General features: G+C 36.6%; 2 protein-coding genes across 10 annotated transcripts in view; one reads left to right on the top strand and one right to left on the bottom strand.

The window, feature by feature from the left end:
* Nucleotides 1-24,528, bottom strand: part of LOC134796016 (fibrosin-1-like protein) — a 323,185-nt gene that overhangs the window by 15,677 nt on the left and 282,980 nt on the right. The window contains exon 2 of one of the 9 annotated variants that reach the window (XM_063767925.1): nt 1,974-2,294. The exons of the other annotated variants lie outside the window; for them this stretch is intronic. The gene's annotated coding sequence lies outside the window, so the exon portion shown is untranslated. The remainder of the gene's footprint in view (nt 1-1,973; nt 2,295-24,528) is intronic. 9 annotated transcript variants of the gene reach the window in all.
* Nucleotides 22,463-24,528, top strand: part of LOC134796019 (serine/arginine repetitive matrix protein 1) — a 214,925-nt gene continuing 212,859 nt past the window's right edge. The window contains exon 1 of the mRNA XM_063767930.1: nt 22,463-22,473. The gene's annotated coding sequence lies outside the window, so the exon portion shown is untranslated. The remainder of the gene's footprint in view (nt 22,474-24,528) is intronic.

The raw sequence follows: 24,528 nt of genomic DNA, 5'->3' as shown, positions 1-24,528 counted from the left end.
GCTCATACTCATGTAGGGCATGGTTAATTATAAATCAGAATAATATAGACGGCTGCACTTAAGTAACGACTATAATTATTTTGAGAATGTTAATCTAACAAGTATATAAAATTAATTTTACTAACAACACTGGAAACAAAAGTAAAACGTAATGTGGATGTTTTTTTATTATGTTCAAAGCATGGATTTCTTCGCAAAAAATAAAAGAAAAGAGAAGGCACGAAAAAGAGCTCCTATAAATTAATGAACTCACTTAGCGCTAATAACGACACATTGTCGTTACGCCTCTACGAAGCATTTTCGCTATATGCCGGGAAATCTATGCTATGGGCTACGGCGTAGCGCTACGACCGTAGCTTAGCAGTCCATGCAAATACCAAAATTCTTTACTAAATCTTAAGGAGTGTCCCACTCAAAATATGAAATAAATATGATTGAAATGTTATTAATTAGGCTAACTGCCCCGATTCGAACTTTAAGATAAGTCAATTAATAGATCTAGAAACGATACGGTTTAGATGTGTCAGTGTCAAAAGTTTTTGTTTGAAGAAACGTCACATTTGACACTGATATATCTAATCCATATCGTTTCTAGATCTATTAATTGACGTATCTTAAAGTTCGAATTGTGCCGTTATTACAAATGTATCTGTAAATAGTTTTACATAGTTCATGAATGAATGAATGAAACACAATGATTTAATTACATTAAACATTATAACCTACAAAAGATGTAGTTTATAGTGCATTTTCACGGATGACAGAACGAATGTATAGTAGCCCGGCTCGGCCCCTCGTTGATTCGAGTACAGGTATAATTACTCCACTATAAACATTCAGCCGGCATCGTAGTATAATAGCTCAGAACTAGAGATGCCCCGAATAGTGAATTTGGCCGAATACCGAATATTCGGCCCCACTCTCGGCCGAATACCGAATATTCGGCATGACCTGCGAACATTTTGAGTCACTATTATTATGAAAAGTGTTTGCCAACAAAGCACAACGTTTGCTAAGATATATTTCTATGTTGAACAGAATTAATGAATGTAGTTAGTCAATCAAATCAGACCCATGACAAAAATAAAATATTTTGTAATCAACAAATGCTCAAAAGCGTGCCTTCGTATTTTTTTATGTAGGTGCAACAGATATTCGGTATTCGGCCGAATAGTAATCAACATTCGGCCGAATACCGAATATTCGGCAAAGTGGCCGAATAGGCCGAATATTCGTGACATCTCTACTCAGAACTACGCGCGTTTGCGTTTCGAATGTGTCGTGACTAACGGCAATAACGATTCTATTAGTTTTTCAATGTGAATAATACCTGCTTGCGATCTGTTGGCGGATTTTCACCTTTTTATGTAAAATGAGGCATTCTCTGTTATGCAAATGAGTGTTTACCATGGAAGAGCTAATAGCTAATGAACCTCATTAAAATACTTGAAACAAAGCAGGTAACGACAGTTAATAAATACAAGGCTCATTGTTATGACGGTAATACTGTTTAATGTTTGTTACATGACCTACATTCACACAAAAATCATTTCGTAGTATATTTACTTATAAAAGTAGGCCATATTGATAGTTGCAGAGCACGCAGAGCGCAATAATTATAATAGTCAGGTCAAAATATCTCATATTTTTTTAAGGCAAAGCCAAAAGTTTTTCGCTGGATAATCAATTGCAGCCAATTACCTCGTGATATTAGCCGTTATAATGTACAATTGTAGGATTAATTTATTCAAACTGGAAGAACAGCGCTGGCTTTGCCAGCTACATGCTGAGTTGTGACCCTTTTATGGCATTTTGCTCTAAATGTTATACATTGTATATTTGTCAACATGTTTTTGTCATCTGTTTGTTTGTCATAAAAAATAAATGTATTTTCTTTCTTTCTTTCTTTCAAACTATGTATACACAAATTAGCGTAAAACAAATATATTTTCATTACAGCTTAAAGTTGATACCTGATGTCCAGTATCATCCTTAACAGCCGTGATCTCTTTTCCTTTCTTTTCCGTTATGGAGAAGACTGCTGTCGCCTTCTCTTTTTTCACTCCTGTCACCGCTCCGCTGTTGCGGTCTGCTTTCTTTCTACCAGTCTTTTTCTTGCTTTCTTTCTTGCCACCACTTTCAACATTGCTTTTAGGTGAATCTTTGATCCTCACTATGGCTACTGTTGCGACAGCTAATGTGCAATAATGTTCACTGCACTTTTGTAACTACTGAACAACATCAATAAAACTGTGACACTTTATTTCATTATTTCGTGCTAAACAAATAGATAGCTAAAGCTGGTTTTCCACCTTAAGAACACTTTTATAAGTTTTCAACTACACTAAACTTTATTTCACATCACTTATCAAAACAAAGTCGTCAATGATGAACTCAAAAATATCACTGCAATCCGTGCGCACTGCAATCCAATGGCGAGTGTTCGATGCGAGGTGATCCGATGTGGAACAAAAATAAAGACGAGTCGCGATACTATCGGAGACAAAGAAGGATGTTCGTGTGTAGGTCGGACATATAGTCGGGCCGGCGGCCGGGACGGGAGTGCGGCGGGCAGCGAGGCCGTCGGCGGCCGCTCCCCTCCCCACGCTCGCGCGCACGCGCCCGCCCGCCCTACAAACTGCCTGAGCATTTCACACTACACATGTAAACGGCTTTCGGAAGCTAATACCCACCTACATGCCGATAAAAGAAACCACTTGAATAAAAATTTACGTTCCATATTTATTTTGTCGTTGGCTATGAAAGGAATGGTATTGTCTTTATGTCTTTTTTATTGAAATATCGTAACCTTAATGTTAATATTTGTATGCTAATGCTTCCATATACTTAACGAATTGATAGTTATACTAGTTAACTTGATAATATACACTAATATTAAAATTAGTAATATAATTTTGTCTCATCATCATCACGTGGAAAAAACATCTACGACACGTATACGTGGTAAACGCTAGTAAACGTAAAAAAATTGGTACATACATACCTTCATCTAACTCCTAAATTGACCAATCATATTGATTGCCGATTATTTTCACTTCAGCATCAATTATTGAAAGTTTTATACAATTAGTACCAGTTAAAAACAATTAACCGCATAAGTAAGTAGAAGATTGATAGCGGATTTCCCGCAGTCGGCTGGTAATTCAACCCTGGCACGCCTGCCACTCCGGCTGGCTATTAAGTCATTATTAATTAACGGTAATTACACCGAGCAAATGTTTTACCTACACGGCAAATTCCTTGTTCAGCTATTAAGGCTTTAATTTGGCTTTGTAAATGCTAGTGTCAACTTGACTGGTAATGTTTATATGATATTATGACGGTTTGGTTGTTTCCTTGTTATTTGTTTATACATTTAAATTATAATTAGTTGTATTTCTAATTAATATAATAGAATCTACAAAACTATTAATTTAAATTATACATAAAGTATTTTCATTTAAGTAGTTTAATATCTAAAAATGAAACACTTTAGAGCGTAGCGTTAAAATCGAAGTTTTCGTTGAAATACCTAATACTGAAACCCTCACAGACACATTCTCCTTTAATGTGACATTAAAAACGTTACGAGAGTTTTCCACGTAAATAACTAAATAAAATTATTCTCTGAATGTAGTGTCAACTCGAACGTTTATTATGTTTTTACGAAGAATTATATATAATTTATTTGCAAGTCGTCTGGTTATGTATTTGAAATTTGCACAGATGTAGCTACGACATTAAAACGTTCACAGAAGTTGTAAACTGGGCGTAAACAGCGCTTTATTGTCCGTTCTTATTGTATAAATGGTGCTCATTATTTTTGATTGTGCGAGTGTTTGCTTTCTTAATAAAATAAATTAAACATAATTAATGCGGCCACAGCCAACAGCTGCGTAATCAAAGCTTGAGAAGCTTAAGCTTAAGTAATAAAGAAAAGGATGAATCACATTTTCTTTATTCCTTACAAATGGGGCACTGTCTTGAAGTACATTATACAGACAGCACCTGTATATTACAATTTTAATTTGCTTTAAGTAACAGCTATATTAACGGCTTCGTAATACATAGTTATCCTTTATCATAATGACTTCATCGTTATAGGGTTTTAATGGAATATTTAATTTAATATATACCTTAATTGTTTTTTAATGTCTTTATCAATTTAATGTGAATTACATTCACAATATCATTGTGGCAACTCCTAAAATTTATAATGAACTTAAAAAAATCTCATACGAAATAAACCAATTCGTCGACTTAGAATTTAATGACACGTATGTATTATTACGGTGTATGCTCGACTAATTGAGTCTAATTGAGTATGGTAGTCTGGTCTGCTCTTTGTCATTAATTAAGTATGCCTTTTGTCGTAAAATACAAGAACTACAATAAGTGTAAGTCTTGTGATGTTTTATAGATTTTATAGTAAATATAATTGCTTACCTGCTTACCTACTAACTATCCCTTTCCAATTTTTTATAATTGCAATTGCCAACGTAGACTACAAAACAATAAACAAGATTCACTTTAAGTATTCAAAATTTAGTATCATAGTTAATTTCTAAAAAATAAGTAACTAGTTCAGCACAGGTTCAGTTGAAAATGCAAATATAAACCCGGACTGTCTGTTTGCTAAACTGATGAAATTAAATCATGCCGAAAGGGTAATTAAAACTGACGGAGGGGAAATAAGTAATAAACTAATTGTTGGTTTCAGCGTTACTTCATAATCAAAAGCTTTTCGTGACTAATAATTTGTTATAGTCATATATAAACCACAAACAATGATGATGAGCAAATGTTTAAAATAATATAATATCAAGATCGACATATCTTTTTATTACTACGAATTACGACTGTAGGTATTAAAGAAGACGTAATAAATGGTATTCAGGCAAGTAATTCAGAAATATTAGGTCATTACCTATGAAATTGGCGTTTTGTTCGGAGAATTTCAACGAAACACGAATTTCCATACAATTAATTTTGCGGATATTTTTTTGATGGCTAATTCAAACAAAAAAAAATTTTTCCAGTAATTTTTGACACCTTTAAGGTATGTTTTCAATATCTCCATTTCTTAAAAATTGGTACCATTAGAAAAATATAAGTAATTTTAATACTCGAACCGACAGCACATGAAAAGACCTATTTTCAAGGCTTAATTCTGAACACTTAACAATAAAAAATAACAATTAATTGTATGTAAAATCGTTGTTTATTGAGTGCACTGTAGTTTTATTGTAATTGTGTATGTACTTTTGTAAAAAAAAAAAACTAGGATCAGACTTATATCTATGAACAAAAACGCCAATTTCATAGGTAAGGACCTAATATTACAACAAAATAAAAGCGTAGCCAGATAGATGAGCCTTAAGTAATAAAACGTTAAACTTTATTACTACAAAACTTTTTTAACGCCATCCATAACAACAAAACTCTTTAAATTATACCAACTGCTCGAAATATAACAATTAGTTGTTTGATGTTTTATTTCAATGTTTCAACTTGCTTGAAAACTTTAATAAATCGAAAATAAAATAACAAACGACGATAGTTTATATTTCGTAAAATTGAAATTCCCGGACGGCGAGTGCCGGAAATTCGCTAGCGAGCGACAGTAGGCTGTTTATTTTTTCCCGCTTTTGAACGCAATAAAAACAGGTTCGTATTTTTTAAAAAGCTTTAGCTGTATTTCCATATCAGATTTTATACATTTTGCACGTGTGAATGAAAATGTAGAATTGTTTTGTGCAGTGAGCGTGCAATAACGAATTAATCATACATTTGTCGGCTCTTTGTTGGTCAGTAAACATGCATAAACACGCATAGTTATAATTATAATAATTAGTTACCGATAATTTCGTTGTTACGCTTGTTAAACATTATTCTAAATTTCAATAGAGCTAAAGCTCGTATAATTTTAGTTTAAATTATATTAAATACCAGGTAAACTCTTTGATGGGTTAATTCGTGTCACCATTACCGACGAGGTTGGGTAGTGAGGTAGTTAGTTAGGTTAGGCTAGAATTAGGTCTGCGGCCCTCGAAGCGGCAGCTCCCGGCGTTGATTACGCAGATTGAAATCGTTTCGCCCCTCGCAGCTTGTTAATGATGCAATAAAAACGACGCTTATCGATTTAGCCGCCCGTTAAGAACGCTTCAAGGCATAATAATTTATTATCCAAACAATGTTGCGTCAGGCCATGTAAATTACAGTATTCCGCGGTGGAGTTATGTAACGTTGAGATTTGTTAACCGCCGCCTGTGGAGTGACAAAAGTAATTAACACTTACGATACACTTAAGTGCTGGTTTACGACGCTCGACCCTCGGGGCCTCGATCTCTAATGAGGGAGAGAAAATGGCTCCCCCGATAATGATCGCGGCTACGTATTTAGCAGTGATTCGACTCTTGTTGTTTCGAGCTTCATTTTATCCCCAAGGCCGTGTAGTATTTAATAAAGCGTAACTAATCTTTTCGTTATAAGTTTGATTAAAACTTTTTGTTGTTGAGATAACTAATATAACTTTTCTCGTTTTACAGGTGCGTTTTCCCGCATGAATTGCCAACAACGGCAAACAGGGGTGAAATGCGTACACAGTATTGGGAGTCAGACAGCGACTGTGGGATTTATTTCGAGCCTCATTCAATTTGCGGTGAACGTATTGTTGAATTGCGTTTTTGTATCGCTCACATTTAAGGGTATTTTTATTTAGGCACGAGAATCCAACTAACATTTAACGTGAGATTTTTTGTTGGGTTTAGTAGAAAGCTTTTATTTATTATCATTGTTTTCATTATCTGGTGTTATTTTTAAAATATTGGGCGAAGAAGATTACTTTATTGCATCGAAAATAAACACAAAAAACTTACAGGTATTTAAAAAGGTAGGTCGATACATGAAAACAAACGGAGCGATGTCAATCGGGGCAGCACATGTCATACAAACATATTCAGAGAGCGGCAATGGCAGCCTCATACTTAGAATTGCAATGAGGATAAGCTGAAACTCCGCGTGTGAATATATTCGACACGGGTATAAATTGTGTTTATTTAGATTACATGGGTGAATCTTGACAATGTGATGTGTGGTGGCGTGACGTGCCAAATACCAATCAAGCCCGGGCCAAGTTATGAATGCTTTGGAGATTTCTTACTTCGTATAAAGACATCTTAGCAATGCAATAAAAACATTACTACGAATTAATTATTCGAAACAAGCAGTCAATTAGATTAGCACAATTAAGTGCTCAGCTATAAATGTTTTAAAGCGCTCAGATGTCGAATTAAGAGCGGGACTGCGAAGTAGTTTCCAAGTGGTCGTGTAGTGTAGTGGCATTCGTAAAGGAGTTGCAATTGGTATTTGTGGTAAAGAAACGAGCGAGAGCGGAAAAACGGCGAAGCGTCAACAGTACAAAGGGAATACCCACTGCTCCGGATTTCTCGAAAGCTGGAGTAATCTCGCACAACGTATCGTTAGGTACCGACTACAATAAAACCCCTGTATCATCCCACCCACTCCCCTCCAGGCGAAAACTCCACTTATGTATATTTTTATGTATACTAAACATTTGGCTTTTTAGCTTTCTTATTGTTTTGTAAGATAAATAAAATGTTTTGTTTTGCATAAGTAAGAAGAAATAGAAAACATTTTTTTAAATTACTGCTGATGCGGCTTATTGGGAAAGACATAACGTCTACTTTTTTCCTTATTTCACACATGGAGCTTTTTTTAATGTAGGTAAAGCATAGAAACCGGCTAACGTTTGTTTTTATTTAATGCATTTTAGTTTATATAAAAAACTGTTTCAGTATAAAGTATTTACTTGCATATACTAAAAAGATCGATCTGCTCTTTTCAAATTCTGTTACTAATTTATTAAATATTTGAATTAATGCCTGAAACTGAGCAAACTTAGTTTCACAAATTGTGTAGTTAGGGTGGAAATTAAATGGAAGGCATGATTTTAACGTCAGTAGCGGCGGAAGGGGGCCGCGGGTGCAGGGAGGTGCATTTGACGATTCAGTGAGAGGCGACATAAAATTTTCAACGACTGCTCCGAGTATCTGTCGGCATTATCTAGCCGTTTGTGAGTGCTCTGCCGCTTTTCATATCTTTCAAATAAAATTCTCAAGTGTAACATTGTTTCCGGTCGACGTGCCCGACGTTGCAGAACTATCAGATTGTTAGAATCAACTTACAATAAAGTCTATTGATATATGTATTTGTAACTTCACGATATTTTAACGCCAATGATTTAAGCTTCATGGTTGTTTTCCCAGTCAAGACAATAAATGCACTTGCGTTTCGAGACAAGATTAATACCAGTGCAATAGTAATGTATGTATGTATTAACGTTCTGAATAATATAATGTAGAAATTTATTTAGTGTGTACTGTATTTAAGTAATATACGAGATATAATATAATAAAAAGGACGTTATGTCTTCCATAATGTTCTACTATACATTGGGCTAATCTAAATTTAGGATCACACGACAACTTATGGTCGAATCCCTAAGCAGAGATTGTAAACACAACAGACGTTCGACATGGGAAAACATTTCGATAGCCATATTACTGCGGCATCGAGAAGCGCTATATGTTGCAAGGAGTCGTCGGCAATTTTAGAGGGAGAAAATGTAAAAGGAAAACGTAATAGCTTTATAACTCCGTCACAAAAAGAGAATTAAGCGAGCAAAAAGAGCGAGTGAGAGTAAATATGGCGACGGGAGCGAGTGGCGAGACAAATAAGCGGCTGTGGAGCGCGCACGGGGACGGACGGGGGCACCGACAATCTCGTTATAGATGTGAATAAATAATGAGTTAGCATTAAGCTCGCCTTTCGCGCAGAGGGGGCGATTGCCGAGTTGCCTTTGTTGTCGGCGGTGTTTACTGCGCCGGGGATTGCGCCCGCCGCAAGCCCAATTTATTCCGCTAATCGAGCTCACCTCGCTCGCCGTAAATTAATTAACTTCGACTTAACCTCCGCATACACCTACAAATTGTAAAGGATCTTAAACCTCAAGTTTACTTAACATTTTTTATTAATGTTTCGCTTGAAGTCGATTAAGATCTCCTGAAATATAACTCTATAATGACGATGACGGTAAAGTTTAATTTGGTAACTGACGAATGTAATTCGTTTACGACGCGATTAATAAGCGGTAAAAAAGTTATTTTATTCTGAAATAACACACGCGATATATCGCTGCGGGCCATTTAGTGGACAATAAAATAACAGGAAATACATTTTACGAACAAAGTTTCACAATGATGATAATAATCGAGTTTGATTTGAGACCGAAAAGTAAATTATGTGGGTTAATTGAGTTTCAAAGTGTCGGGTTGTTGTTGTTTTTTCGTGTGGGGACATCAAAGCGTTGTTGGGATGGTGGCCCGCCCACGGCCAGGTGGACGCGTCGGACGTGCGGAATGCACTCGTCCGGTGCCAACAGACGGGACATCATTCCGGCTGCACTCGACAGCTCCGATCAAACCACTCGGTGGCACGCGAGTTATCTGTCACATGTCACGCCGGCTGAATAACGCGCACCTAATGACAAACTTACAAGGCGCTATCTTTCATGTTTATTAATATATGCTGCTTAGAGACAAACGACCAGAGCTTGCAACTGAAAATAAGATAAAAAGGGAAACATTTGCCATGACAAAGCGTATTGCTCAGACGGATTTTGTCAAAGCGAAGAGAATGCGAGCTTTGCCAGTGAAATTGAATCGAATGTCATACATAACGCAGTCCGCCCGCTCAAAGGGAGTGTAATTGCGACCTGGCGGCTCCATTTAAAATGTATCCGTGCAAATCTGCACCACGCAAAGCGGAATCTCTCTCGCTGGTGCGTCTCGTTGGCCTGGCCGGGGTTGAATCAAAGCTCGGTCTTATAAAGATTTAGGTGGGTTCATGGGTTGGCACGTACGTTATTTGCCGAGTAGTTTTTAATGATCCATTAACTTGCCGTCAAAGCATTTATGAACCAGTAACTGTCTGAGAAACCAATAAATAGTAACTATCCGAAAAACGTATATCAATTAAACGAAAGTATAAATAAGTAAAATAACTGTAGTCCATTAGTGTTTGATATAGTAACGTAACTATGTATTACTAATTCCAGCGTGTATTTTGGTTTAGGCACATTGTGCACCGCTGATCGCAAATCGCGCGTTCATCCACTCGTGTCGCGTCCGCGATCGCACCGCTCAACTTGGTCGCTTGCCAGACGCTTTGTTTTATCGCGAACGCGAACTATTTGGCATCTTAACAATGTTTTTATTTAATGATACAGAAAATTCATACAAGATTTCTCAATCTGTCAACACAAACGACCCGATCTCATTTTGTTATGCAGGTAATGTCATGTATATACATATTTATAGGGTTACATAATGGAGAACAATGTTTAAATGATGTGACATTTAGAACGTCGCTTACATATTTCAGAAGCATTTCCGCCGTGTCAAGCGAATGTGTAAATTGAATTCTCCCGTCTTCAACACTCTGGATAAAAATGAAGCAGTTAAATAAATGACAGCGCCGGATAAAAACAATTTATAGTACATAAACAAACAATGGGTCGGCGCGTCATAACAATCCACAGTAATTAATTACGAGTTAATGCGTGCGCGAGCGCCGCCGCCGCCGCGGTTACCGCAAAGCTGAACATATATTTTATTTTCCCGCCGTCATATTTTATCGGGCCCTCGGGCATGTCAGCCCCTTCACTACGCCATCACATGTTATTTAATTGTTGAAGATTATTATAAAAAACGTGTAGCTGTCGAAAAAGCGAAATGTAATAATTTTAAGCGTCAAAAGGAACGGATGGCTATTATATCGAGTTCGTTAATAAAATAATAACGTCGTAAAAAAAGGAGCAACAAACCGAAAGAGATAAAGAGAACGTAATAAAAACAGTGCAATTTTAGGGGTATTTTGTCGAGGTTATATCCATAAACTGAACGAAGTGAGGGTGGGCCGCCCCCATCCCCCGGCGCTCGCGGCGGAAAGTAATGAATAAACTCGCCCGGGAGATTCCACCTATTTTATTTAATTTTACATTCAAAGTGATTACCATCCTTTAACAAGCAAACTGATTTGTCTATTGTGCTTCGTCAAAAGCGTTCATAACTCTGTATAATGAGTATTAAATGTTAATATTATTTTAAGCTACCTACCATTTATTAAACACATCAACAGTGATTAATTAAATTAAGCTTGAAACTTACATGCAAATAATAAGACCTACCGACTTCACAATAAAAATGTAAATCGGATTGCATGAAGTAGAGTATAAAATCTTTTTAACATAAAATAAACCTTACTGATAAAAATATGCGGAACATGAAAGCTCGAAAGAGCTGTAGAACAAAGGCATTAAAGCGAATTTTCAGCTCGCTAGCAAGGAATACAGGAAAAAGCGACGCAATGGCACCGCTAACTCATTTTGTTTGCTCTCCGTATAAAAATGTAGTTTGTTTCTGAGCGTGTGCCGAGGGTTGGAGGCGAGTGTGGCGACGCGTTATTACAGCGGTTCCCGTAAGGCTTGTTCGTCGAAAAATGAAATTCTTTCTTTTATTACATACATTCAAAGTTTGCTTTGCTAGTAGGACAAAGTGGAAAAAGAGGAAAAAACCACTTGATGACTTGTTCCTCCTTCTATTTTCTTTTGTACCCGCAAAAACCCCTGCATTCCAAGTTTCACACTTTCTGCTAGAGGGAACCATAGTTTTAAAATAAGTAAAGCTAAGTAGGCGTAATATGATTAGCATTGTAGATAATAGCGTATTAATTTGTTGTATGAAATTACATTATTACTTGAGTGCCTATCAATTTTTTATTTATTTATTTTATTTTATTTAGAAATTTAATTCAGGCAACAAGGCCCATATTACAAATACCTTACAGACTAACATACATATGTATTTTATAAATCAATGGCTAGCTTGGCTTTATATTATGCATGCACACAACATAACATTAATCCTTCCCGGATTTTACATAGCAACACGAGCCGAGAGTGAAGGATAAAAGGGGAAACTAAGCGAAACGGCGAAGAGCAATGAGGCGATGCATAAAGTCGCTCCGAGACTTCGTTTATACTTAGTATAAATCGTATAAAACAACAAAGTGGTAGACGCATATCGCCGGCGTAAAGAGGGGAGTAATCCGACAACGATCAGGGTCCGGGCGGGATAGTACTTTAGGGTTCATATAAAATAATGATCTGTCCTCCTAGCACATTATTCTGAGACAGCTTGCGAGCAGATATGTTAAATCGAATTTACAAGCAAAATCTAATACTTATTGGAAAAATCGTTTATAACTACTAAATGGAAAAGTCAAGAGCAGATGCTAAAAGGAGGTTCCTAATACAGACGGTGTTGATCTGAGGGTCTACTATGTAATCAATTGTTTTTAGATTTAGCGCAATTTATCATTGTCAACTAAGCTAAAGTTATAAGCTTTGACAAATTGATAAATGTAATCCGAAGGAAAAATTATTGAAAAAAGAATTTTTGAAATTTAAAACACGTCTCCCATACTGCCATTCAAAGCCGATTTCATAAGCATCCCTTTCATAAATTTGGATAAACGTTTACAGATAAAATCTCTGAACACATAATAATTTGTCAACAAATATTCTGTCGCCTGAGAAGCGCAGTCGCGAGTCTGGGCTGAACAGAACATACGATTATGTAAATTAAGATGAGGGCATATAAAAGAAAGCGTGCCACAACACAACGCGCGGAGGCGTAACGTAAGTGATCGGGCTCGGTTCAATAGCGGCACTGTAATAAGATAAACAAGGCAAAGATAAAAAATCCGCGTGCTTCAACATATTTTTATCGTAGTGCTGACTGCTCCGTATTTTTTTATTACACCTTAGTGCTTATAAAGGATATCATTAACTTATGATAACTTTGTTTTCCAATAACACTAAAGTCAAGGCAGCGGGATATCTTTGCGTTGATACGAGACGATCTGGTACTCTCCTTCTGCGACTGGCTTTCTGGATATTTTGTTTAAATTTAGATACAAATTGATTACGATTTGAACGATTATGTCGCTAAATACAATTACAACGCAAAATGTTTACTATAATAAAAATAAAAAAAGTCGAAAATATTTAAATTATTATGGCGGATTGAAAAGCCGAGTTGCATGTACTCGTAGTTTGTTTGTAGTAAATTGTAGCTGCGCCAGTGAGTTAGTTAAACACGGTAAGTAAGTTCCGTAAGAGCTGTCATTAATACTATATACCTTTAAATTTATTATGGATGTTGAGTTTAATCTAATTATAACCCAACTCAGGATTAACGAGCATTAAACGCCAAGATATCAAGTCGGTAAAATGATCTCTAGCAGTAGAAAACCCGCTGACAAGTACTTCGGCTCGAGTCTGAGCGCAAAATGTGATGTGAGTATTCACTTCGCGTTGGAACGAGCAATTAATGGGTACAGCTCAGAAAGCTCTTTCCACCGCACACACACCGTCGCTCCATGAAAACAGAGAATCAGTGAAGCGAAGTGGGAGGACTTGCGAGTGTATTTAAACACCTGTCAACCCCCTCGTCTCTACGGGTCGACTAACTTAGATTACTTTATAATAATTCCACCAAAACTCACCCCAGACGTTAACTATGCGTCTACATCTTAAGACGATGTCGTAAAGTTAACTAATTATTAATGCTCGAAGGACGGGGGAGCGGTGGAGTGTATTCGACTACTTTATCATGTCGTCGTCGCATGCTTGTTTTTCTTATTTTCCCGTGCCACTAACGGTCTACAGCAATTTACGACATAAATAACGACCGCTGAAACTTGAACCGTTAAAAGTCTTTATCTTCCTCCGGCGGAGACGGCTGCTCGCTCGCTGGCAACAGACGTACTTTAAACATTATTTAACGCTTGTAAAGATTTACCCGCAAGTGAATAGCTTAATAATGAACTCTAAACAAGTTTCTCACAAAGGCAACCGGCCACAAATTGTATGATTATGAGATGTCATTCCCATGGCATGGGATTATCTTATTAGGAAACAAATCTGTTTATTATAAGAACAAAACACAACTCGTAAGTAAGGAAATCCAATTCACGAGGGAACAGAACATTTCTTGTAACAGGAAAACGTCCGCTGATACTCGAACAGAGCCAATTGAACTAAGAAAGAGGCAATCGGAAACCGAGAACCAATTGGTGAGCGACCGCACGCCCGTGGACAAGTTAGCTCTCAACACCTGCTTGAATTATGGCCTGCGATACGATAAAGTGGCTGAATAAACTGTAGTGAGCACACGGTTCTGGAGTTGGGTTTTAAACTGGTGCTGGGTGGCGGCCTGGCGTGGCGGTAGGGGTGTCGAGTGAACTTAGTTTATTTTGAAATACTAGGCACCGAAAAAGTTATGAGTAGAGAGAAACTTGATGTTACAGATATAGAAGTTATTATTTGATCCGTTAGTATGGCAGCTATATAGATTTACTTGGTATGAACTCTGTAAATGTATGTAAGTAATTTGTAAATGAAGATAAAAAAGAATTGATAACTTTTGACTGTAGGTATTTATTAGTTACAGCGGCTTGATAGATGTCATTCATGAATATGTAATTGTTTTAGCCCGCGTGGTAAAAGATACCCTGTACATACTAGTGTAGCATAAAATAAAATCTAAAATCTTGTTGGAAAAAGATACAAAATTTAAATACTTCAAGTTTAAAGCGTTAGGTTAGCTCTTTGTTCGTATGATTCATTCAATTTAAATAATGTTTCATTTTATTATTATTCAATAGAAATATTCCCCTTAGTTTAAACCTACCCTTCTATTAAAACAGTTTAATCTAAGAAGCTATTATAAATCTAATAATAAGTAATCCACATTATGTACTAGTTATTACTAGTACTATTTGCAGTATGTCGAATAACTGTCACAATTTCACAAGCGGAATTAGGTGTCGAGGAAATCAGAGCACATTAAACAGGATCCCCAAATATTAGCCAACCCTGTGCAGTGTGCATGTAATGTAGGTCGGCACAGATACAACGGCGAGGGTGGCTTGTAAGCGCGTGTCATATGCATTATATTGGGGTAAGTATATAATTTGAAGTAAAAAATGTACATCTCGGGTTTATTGCTCTCGAAATCTTGTCCCAGATAAAATGAGAGCAATTACTTATTTTCGAAGCTTCAAGGCGTTGCGGAAATCATAGGTTATCGAAATTAGCCAGCCCTTCACATCGGCAGGGAGTTCCGAATTCGTGTGCTCGCGTTCTGGTGAACTTTGCGGGCAGTTAATTGCGGCCCGCCCGCGCCACGATGTGTAAATAGCCGAACGGTCGTACGTGGTGGGCATTCACGTCGAATTACACTGGCATTTGGCAATAACATTTGTTATTTATGAGTCGTTTATAAGTGACACTGCTTTAGTGTATACATTCCGTCCGAAATCGGTGTAGGCAATTTTTATATAATATGCACTAAAAAGTACTAAAAACAGCCCTAAAAATATATTTTGCGGTTTAAAAAAATGTTTAATCATAGCAAAGAAACTAACTGGCCAAATATTAAGGAACCCTACAAGGTTGCACCGAACGGCTCGGGTGTGTTCGCGTGCTCGCATTCCGGCGAACTTTGCGGACGGCTAATTGCGGCCGGCCCGCGCCACGATGTGCAAATAGCCGAACGGCCGTACGTGGCGTTGGCTACACCGGTATTAACGTTGCTATTACATGTCGTTTATAAATTACGCTTTTAAAACAATAACGACCGGTTGCATACACTGCATTTAATAAACCAGTACTGTTAAAATGAGAAGAAAAAATATATCTACAGTAAGCTACGAGTTTTTGTGATGATTTGGAAACCTTAAATTGACAGACCGAAATCTCACCCGTGTAAAATCAAAGATTCTAAGAAATCATTAGCGCTTCAGGTAAGGTTCCTATATTAGTATTAGATAAATTCAACCAGAGTTTATTTATTTAAAACATGAATGCGTGGTTAAAACCAGTCGCAGTCCGTTACCGCAGAATCACGGTGTAGTATTATGTCTAACTCGATAATACCGCAACAAAGCGATTCGAAAAGTGAATCCCACGTGGTTTACCAGTCCCGGCGCAAAGCAATAAACTGGCAGAGTCGTAGTGCCTGAATACCGCTTATGTTCAAAGAACGTTGACATGAGTGTGTTTATCAGAGCGAGAGGCTCAGACCGCAACCGGGTGCAGTGACAAACGGAATCGCCGAGTGCATCGCGAGTGAGCTGCTGATCCGGCGAGAGATATTCTCGACCTCGGCGTCGAGTGCTAACACTCGCCCGTCTTCAGATAATTACAGCCCTTTGACGACGTGTCTTTGTCCTACACTAGAAAATGGCAACCATGTTTTCACTATTTTAACAATCCCACTTATATTTGCTTCACAAAAACACAAACATAAACTGTTGCTAGTTCAGTGTAAAAGTAAATAAAATAATATGAGCGAAAAGCTTTGTTACAGAGTACAAAACAACAAAAGATTTGAGTACCGTTCGCGTACGATTCGTGTAGAAATGTAAACACAGTGCGATTGTTGAAATTCCGTTTAAAAACAACAAAGAGTAAATTGGCTAAGTGAAAAAGCTCACAGTAACCGAGATTGTCGGTTTCGAAAACAAAAGCCGTAGATAACCGAGTCGGAAATGCGAGAGTTGTAAGGCTGTGTTTAAGGTTTTGTTTGCGTCGTTGAGAGTTAAGTTCTATCCAAGTCGAACCAGTTAGAGTCAAGGAAGTAGTATGGATCTTGGTTGAAGTTTGCTAGCCGGCGAACTAGCGGGCGGTGGGTTGGAGCGTCCCCACTCTTGTTATTTCACCCTCTCACCTACGCAAGGGGTTTCTACTCTGAGCCGTTCTGTCGCGCAAGATTAAGACGCTTCTCGCTTTACTGTTAACGCTCTGGCTTCCGTTCTGAATAGCATCAAGTATGTTCTCCACTTTCTGCTCGCTGACTTTAATAAAACGCGATCAGATCCAAGTGCGCTCTTCTTAAGGAGTAGTACGTTCTTTAACGAACTTAAAAGGTATTTCGCGATACATTTTGCGACAAGTTTATTCGAGGAAGTTTAGCGGTCTTAAAATCTGCAGTAAATATTCTTAAGGGTGTCTTTCTGAACATTTAATGGAAAGGAATCTCTATCTAATTATTGTTTGTGTAATGTAATGTGTAAAGCTTTTAAATGACGTTTAATTTAGCGCTTATATTTTAAAATAAATAAATATAGGTATAGGTAAATCATTGTAGCATATTGTACTTAATTTGCAATATCTACTACCAATACACTGAATTACATAAAATAATCCGATAAGTAATAGAAACCGATCACTATGTTCATACCGTGAAAAGGCGCGTTGCCGTTGCGATTACTTTATCAGTTTAAATCTCGAGCTCAGGATTCAATCGTTAGTTTATGTTTTCTTAGAACTACATAAATCATACGAGTAACAGCTGCACGATTGAAACCGACAAGATGTTAAAATATGAGCAGCGACCGGAATCGTTTATTTCACGTTGTTACGTTACACCACTTCAGTTATAAATAAAAGTGCCGAAGAAAAGCCAGATAAGACGGAAGAGAAATAAGTTTAACCGAACGGGAGAAAGCATTATCATTGGCTGCGAGTGAGGAACAAAAGAAAATGGTGGAGCGCGAGCGTACGAGAGTACTTTATAGGCGCGTAAATATGTTTTATATCCCTCTACTGTCTGTTATACACTGGCGCGCCGGCGACCCATCCCAGCCCAGCCGCCTCCCCCGCCCGAGGGTTGCTTCGCTCTCGGAAATGCCGAGCTTTAATAAAACATATATTTTTCCGAGCGAGGAAAATACTGGGGAAACTCGCAATTTGTTCTTTCACTTTATGCTCGTTTACAAGACAAAAGTGGAACATTCTGGAAACATTATGTTAATCACGTAATAGTTATAGAGTTTACACGATTATGGCTATAGGTGTGAAGTGCCAACACTATGCTCATAGCATAACATATATGACAAATAAATAAGCGTAAATGTTGGGTGGTACTAAACGGTGTGTTTAGTGGCTTAGTAAAGGCGAGAAATCGTAAAGCGTGGATGGGGGAGTTGGGTGTTGTGTGTAGTTGATCAGTGACATTGTAGTGTTTAATCCAGTGTATGGGAAAGGAAGTACGTATAGCAGGAAAAGTACTGAACATTAGACCAATGGGTTCTGAGGTAGTTTGGTATTGTGGTGGACCTTAATCTTGCGTGCCACGGCAACTTCGCGGGCGAGGGCGATTTATTACCGCTCAACTTCCCGCATAACAAGTCAACTCTAACACAAATTGTTACAAGTTCTTATCTAATATTAATTTGTCTCAAGCAAAAGTTATACAAAGGTATTTATTTCAAAATATGAATATCGCGGCAGTTTATAACTTAAAAATAATTAACGAGATTGTAAAAACAGACGTCTAAATTGAATTAATTTAATAACGATTACATTTTCCTAAATAAAATTGGGAACAAAGGAAAATAAGCTGAAAGATGATTAAATAGCAGCAGCAAATATTAAAAAGATAATGTTAAAGCGAATTTATTTTCGGATTCTGTGAAGTAGATTAAATAATTCTTCTGTTTTTTCTTTCTATTACGAGAGAGACGGTTTTATGATGAGAAGCTGGTGTTAAAGAGAGACCAGTAGTACTTGTTTATTCCGTGGCATAAAATATTACACCCAAGGAGAGCTCTTTCAATTAACCGCACAGGTTTGCGTCTATTACCAAGAGGTGCGCCAATGCGCGGAATGGGAAACATTTTATACGGCGTGATTTCACTTTTAGATTACATATTTTGAAATTCCATCGAAAAACTCAACTAAAGGTTAAATGTGGGATGACAGTGTGGGATGTTTTTATTGATTGTAATGAGTTTTTTACTAGATGTTTTGTATTGTACAAGACTTACGCATTGTATGTAATTATTCCTTTAGGTAAGCTATTAGTGTTCCAAAATGTCTGTTAGACGTGTTTCGATTCCCGGTCTTGTAAAAGCATTTCAATATTCTCAATGTTTCTTTTTGCTTTGATCCTCGCATCAATGGCTCATTAGGAAAGGAAACGAAATTGAATAAGATATCTATACATCAAGTTTCAAACACGAGGCAGTAAAATGATTAAGACAACATTTACAGAATATAAATTACACTCAATAAGGCCTGACAGTAATTGCATCTGTCTCCGCGCAACGGGTTCTTGTGCAACTGTATTGACTCGTCATTTATTATTACCACCATATATAAAACATTATTCATATTATGTTGACATTTCTCAATTATGTTTTTTATTGACGACGAATATCGTAGAAACTCCATACAAATTGTAGAAAACCTTTTAAGGAACAACACGGATAACACACTAAAATTTTTTTCGTTGTAATTTATCGAGTTGATAATATGATTATTTGTTCTGTAACTAACAAATTTTACATCTTACTCCTAATATATTTAAATAGCGTGGATCATCTGGTTATTTGACGAAACTTTCTTGTTATCTTAATATCAGTAAAAATAGGTAATCAATTATGTTTTAAAATTGTTTAAGTTAACAGATTTCTGGAATCAACAAACAATAACAGGAAAGCTTAAATAAGCAGCAAGGAAAGTAAACATCCGCCATAAAGAGATTATTAAGATTACTAGATTACTGATCAGATGTCGAGTAATCGTTCTACAAGATTAATAGGATCACATACGAAGTGAGAGGCCAAAAAATTGGTAATAACCATTGGCACATCATTTTGAGCTTTCTCTTCTCACATTACGTAACGGATCGAAGAGCACAATAGGCGTTATGTACATGTACGTTCGTTCGGTTACCAGCATCCGATAAGTATTCATGAGAATCATGAGCCTATTAATGCGGCGGCACCCTTGCTCGTGTTCGCACAGATTGCGCACAAGCCAGTCTGTCTAATCGACCAGAAGTGATATGCCACCTGATGAATGATGATGAGCTTTGTAACCCGGTCCTGAACTGATTTATTGAGTGAAAAAATGTGAATAAAGCTTTGTTAACAAGTAGCCTTCGTCTGTTAATGGACACTACCATTATTTATTATCTTACAAATGGAATGCCTCTGGGTAAAGGTTATCATTTCGGATCGGACTGGGAACACCTAGAAATGTCAAGTTTTCAAATTCCAAACCGAGTAAATTACGCTCGATCTCGATTCTGTTTCACCAATTTGATATGCTTTTCATCTTATTTTGATACGAAGTTGATCGTGAGTAGGTACTAATCACGCTGATTGGTGATCAGTGTGATCACGAACTGCGCTACGAATTAGGGTCCGTCTGATAAGGCATCTCCCTTCGCACTTATTGGTGCGCGTGTGATGCTTGATGACACGGATCAAGATGAGATGAAACCCATATCAAATTATTAAAACAGAATCGGCTTCCTCCAAGTAAAATAAAAGCTGCAAAACAAATATTTGTCGAGTAGTTCATAAATGCGGTTTATTAAAAAAACAATTTTAGTTATTTGGCTGAAATCTCCGCTCGAAAATTTAAATTCCACTGACAATTAATTAATTTTATAAAGAATTTCACGGTAAATTACACGTTAATTTTGGAATGGACTTGAAACGACAATTCCATTAACGCTGCCGTAATATTGTCAGAGAATACCACGTACAAAGGACAATATTGTGTGCACGTCACTATAACTCGGTTAAATTACATCCGGCGAATTCGCATGCATATATCGGAATATATATTTTTTATTTCGATGCGAGTTAAATAATGATTGTGTTTGGTAACGCAATCATTTATTTCGTCGGAATGATAACATAATAAAGCTTTATAGACGGTAATTATTTACCCTTCGAGTGAGATATTGGAACCGACACATTAATTTACGTAAAAAGTTAAATAAAAGGGTTTATTTAATGTTAATTCACCCGCTAAACCTCACTGGTTTATAGGGTTCGAGATCAATGATATGTTTATGCTAACAATCCAGGATTACAATTTGTCCATAATAACACTTTATTACATTGTATTGATTATCCTCCAGCGTGTGTAGCTTACATATTATTTATGAGAACCGATGCTTGTAAATAATTTTATGCCGTTGTGTAATGTTTTTATAAAGGCTATCTGGGAAAGATAATTTTATATTGTTTTTCCACATGACTAAGAATATAATTTACAAATGTTTTATTCTCTTTTTATTTTGTTATTTGACATTCGACTTATAAGGCATAGAAACTTGTACACATATTCATCTATGATTAAACTTGTTTACCCCATCGCACCGTCACAAAAGGGAGGATTACTAGGGGTACGTGTTCCTGATTGCGGGGAGTTTAATAAATAATAGCGGTGCTAGTAGTCGTATTAGCCGCGAGCGAGTAAGTTAGCGGAGTCCCAGAGGACCGGCTACGGCTGCGGTTATGGGTATTCCAAACGCCGAGCGCATCGCTGCGAACCAGTATAAGTTACTTGAGTATCTAGTTACGTGGAAGACCAGGACTCATTATATTTAGCAGGATAGCTGAGTCAAAAGCTTCGTCTGTGATGGGAATACAGATTGAGCGCGGGCGGTCCGGCACGCTGCCTGCATAATGCCAGTTGCTGACTCCCGTTACTGCTAAGCTAATAACAGAGTTTGCATAGATTCGTGCTCTGGCTATTCATAACTTCTACTTGCTCAGTGCAAGTTTCATTTTGAAGGCGTACCTGTTTCGTGATATTTGTGTGTTTGTGTAACTCAAGTTTTAGATAACCAAGAAAAGCTCAAAGCATGTCTTTACAATTTAAACCGTTGGTTAAAATGTTTGCATGTGACAATGGAATAAGTACATATTTATAATATTTCATTAGCAATCAAGTGATTTTACAGATAAAATGTTAATTGATCTTCGTCATTTTATGATATTAATTTTTAGGGTTCCGTATTTTTACTTCAAAATTCCTCTTATTTTCTGAAAATTACCCGTCTGTAGTTGACAACGTACAAGTGTACATGCACAATAGCACTGACTGACAGTGGCGTACATTCAGAAAGCGCCAGTAACTCAATCCGATTCCACTCATGCTATTTGCACTCGCTCCAATTATGCTCCGCACTGATATGCAAATCCGGTTGCTTTTGACTAATTATGTTAGACGCTTCTGCAGCGTGCGCTCCTGTAATATATAGACGTGCAAGTTACCTACTTGCATTTATATATGAGGTACAATGATTTGGATTTCGAACATCATATCTATTACCTATATGTACAGTCAGAAAAGATATGAGCTTGGCACCCCTTCATACACATTTGTATGGGGTGCCAAGCATTAGGTTAGAAAATCTATACAGTTTTTCTGACTGGACTATTGAACTGGCCATATTTAGTATTGACTTACTCAAGAGCAGCCGAGCGATTGAGCCGAAGGCGAATCTAAATTCTGAAGGCGAACCATTTTTGATCGTGCAATATTCGTGTGAAATAATAAGGCAAATTGAAATAATATGGACGATAGAGTAGATATGCTGAAGATTCAATTATTGTAGACATCACGACTTTTTATTTGTCATTAATATATGTACTATTACAAGTAATTATTGGTAATTATTCACTAAAAGCACGCTAATTTCCTCTGATCTACTTGTCTTCTCATAACCTACGGTAGTAAATTGTGCCTCGCTCAGCATAATGTAATTAATCGACCATGCTTCAAGCCGAGTCTAGACTGATTTCCTCCTCAGATATCCATTTACCGGCATTATTATGCTACTAAACTTCCAATTCTATTAAGTTTAACGTTAAGAACAGATGTTTTGAATGTTTATTGATGAATGTTATTACTTTACAGCTGTAACAGGTACTTGAGTGGAATTATGCATTGGTAATAGATGTAGGTACTTTAATGCAACATGGCAGTAAATTGCTTTGCATCCGTTATATTAATATGAAAATTGAAAACTATAAATAAGCGATGTGCTTAGTGCATTTTTATTTTATTATTAGTGTGTTAATAAGACTTCCCTACGCAGCCGACTGTTTTTTTTACAGAGCCTCATTGCTTTAGCAAACTTATTTGCTTAAGGCTGCTAACTTCTTAATGAAATATGGCAGAAGCTTGATATTCCCATATGACATGTAAATTCTTGGCCCGCGACACGAAATTACTTTTTAAAACTGGAAAACTTCAGCTGCAAATATTTAGAAAGAAAAATTGGTTATGTGAACACCTTGTCACTGACGTTTACGAGCGTGTTATCGTACCTAATTACCGCGTTATGGTAAAAATTAAATGCTTATTTTTCATGAATTTAAGTCATCTTTTTATATGTTGCTACATAATTATTCTCTAAATAATATTTATGAATTAAATACCTACTTAAAATGTGCCTGCATTTTTTTTTTGCTACTATTGTCAATCTACTGGTGTCATTTTACTCTTTTGGATTATTTATGTATAAGTAAGTATAAGGATTAAGAAAGATTAAAATGTAAGTGCCATTTGAATGAGACCTAAGCCGATTTAAGGCAAATAATCGTAAACGATTTTCCATTCAAGGAGTTTATGGTCGGCGGGAGTGACATTGATATCAAATTTGATTTTGTGTTTAGGTCTTAACCGACGCGCATGCCGGTAATAAAATTTTATAGCCTGATGTTAAATTTCAATTTCATTTAAATTTCATAGGGTCGTCTTGATAATAATTGAAACTAAACTTAGGCGTCTAAAGTTTTATGACAAGGTATAATAATTAGGTACCTACAATTTGCACTGTCGGCACTTGTCCGTGTTTAACTTTTACTTAGCCAGTCCACTTATATTATAGCTTGAAAAGCCAAAATAATCATATATATAAAATTGAAAAACCAGAACGGGATAAAAAACGAGGGAAGAAGCGAGATGGCGCCTTACAAATTTCTAAAAAAGTTTTTGACACGTTTCTCAAATACGACGCACGTATGATAAGAAAAAACTGTTCTAATCTATTATCTAAGTATGAGAATATAACTAGAGCATAAAAACTATCGCTTTCGATGCGTATTAAATTTACAATAAGCAAAAGAAATTTTCATAACATTCTTCATTTTACGACTATCGGCTATTTTCGGAAACTCTCGGTTGGTTTCGTTTCGAACTTCAAATAACCAAAATTATGTTTGTTATGTTGGTATGCAGTGATTTCGGCCTTTTTTACTCGAAGTAAAATAAAAAGTGCTGTCAACCTCAACCTTTTACCTTAGTTTATGCCCATACGAGTGACATGCCATATAATGACTGATAATGACTTATCAATATCAATAGTAATTTGTTGTTTTAAATTTGTTTTTGCGTTATGTTATTCAGATTTACTTTCACAGCTTCGGCAAACAAATTCGTCCGGGGACCGGGCTGTCGAGATGGGCCAAAAATACAATTAAAGTTGATAGCAAGTTATAATGTAGGTAGATAAAATTTAAGTGCATGTTCAGATATTTTTGAGCGAAATGACCTGGTGAAAATAA

Source organism: Cydia splendana, chromosome 13, assembly GCF_910591565.1.
Source record: "Cydia splendana chromosome 13, ilCydSple1.2, whole genome shotgun sequence".
Taxonomy (NCBI): domain Eukaryota; kingdom Metazoa; phylum Arthropoda; class Insecta; order Lepidoptera; family Tortricidae; genus Cydia; species Cydia splendana.
This window is presented reverse-complemented; position numbering and strand designations above follow the sequence as displayed.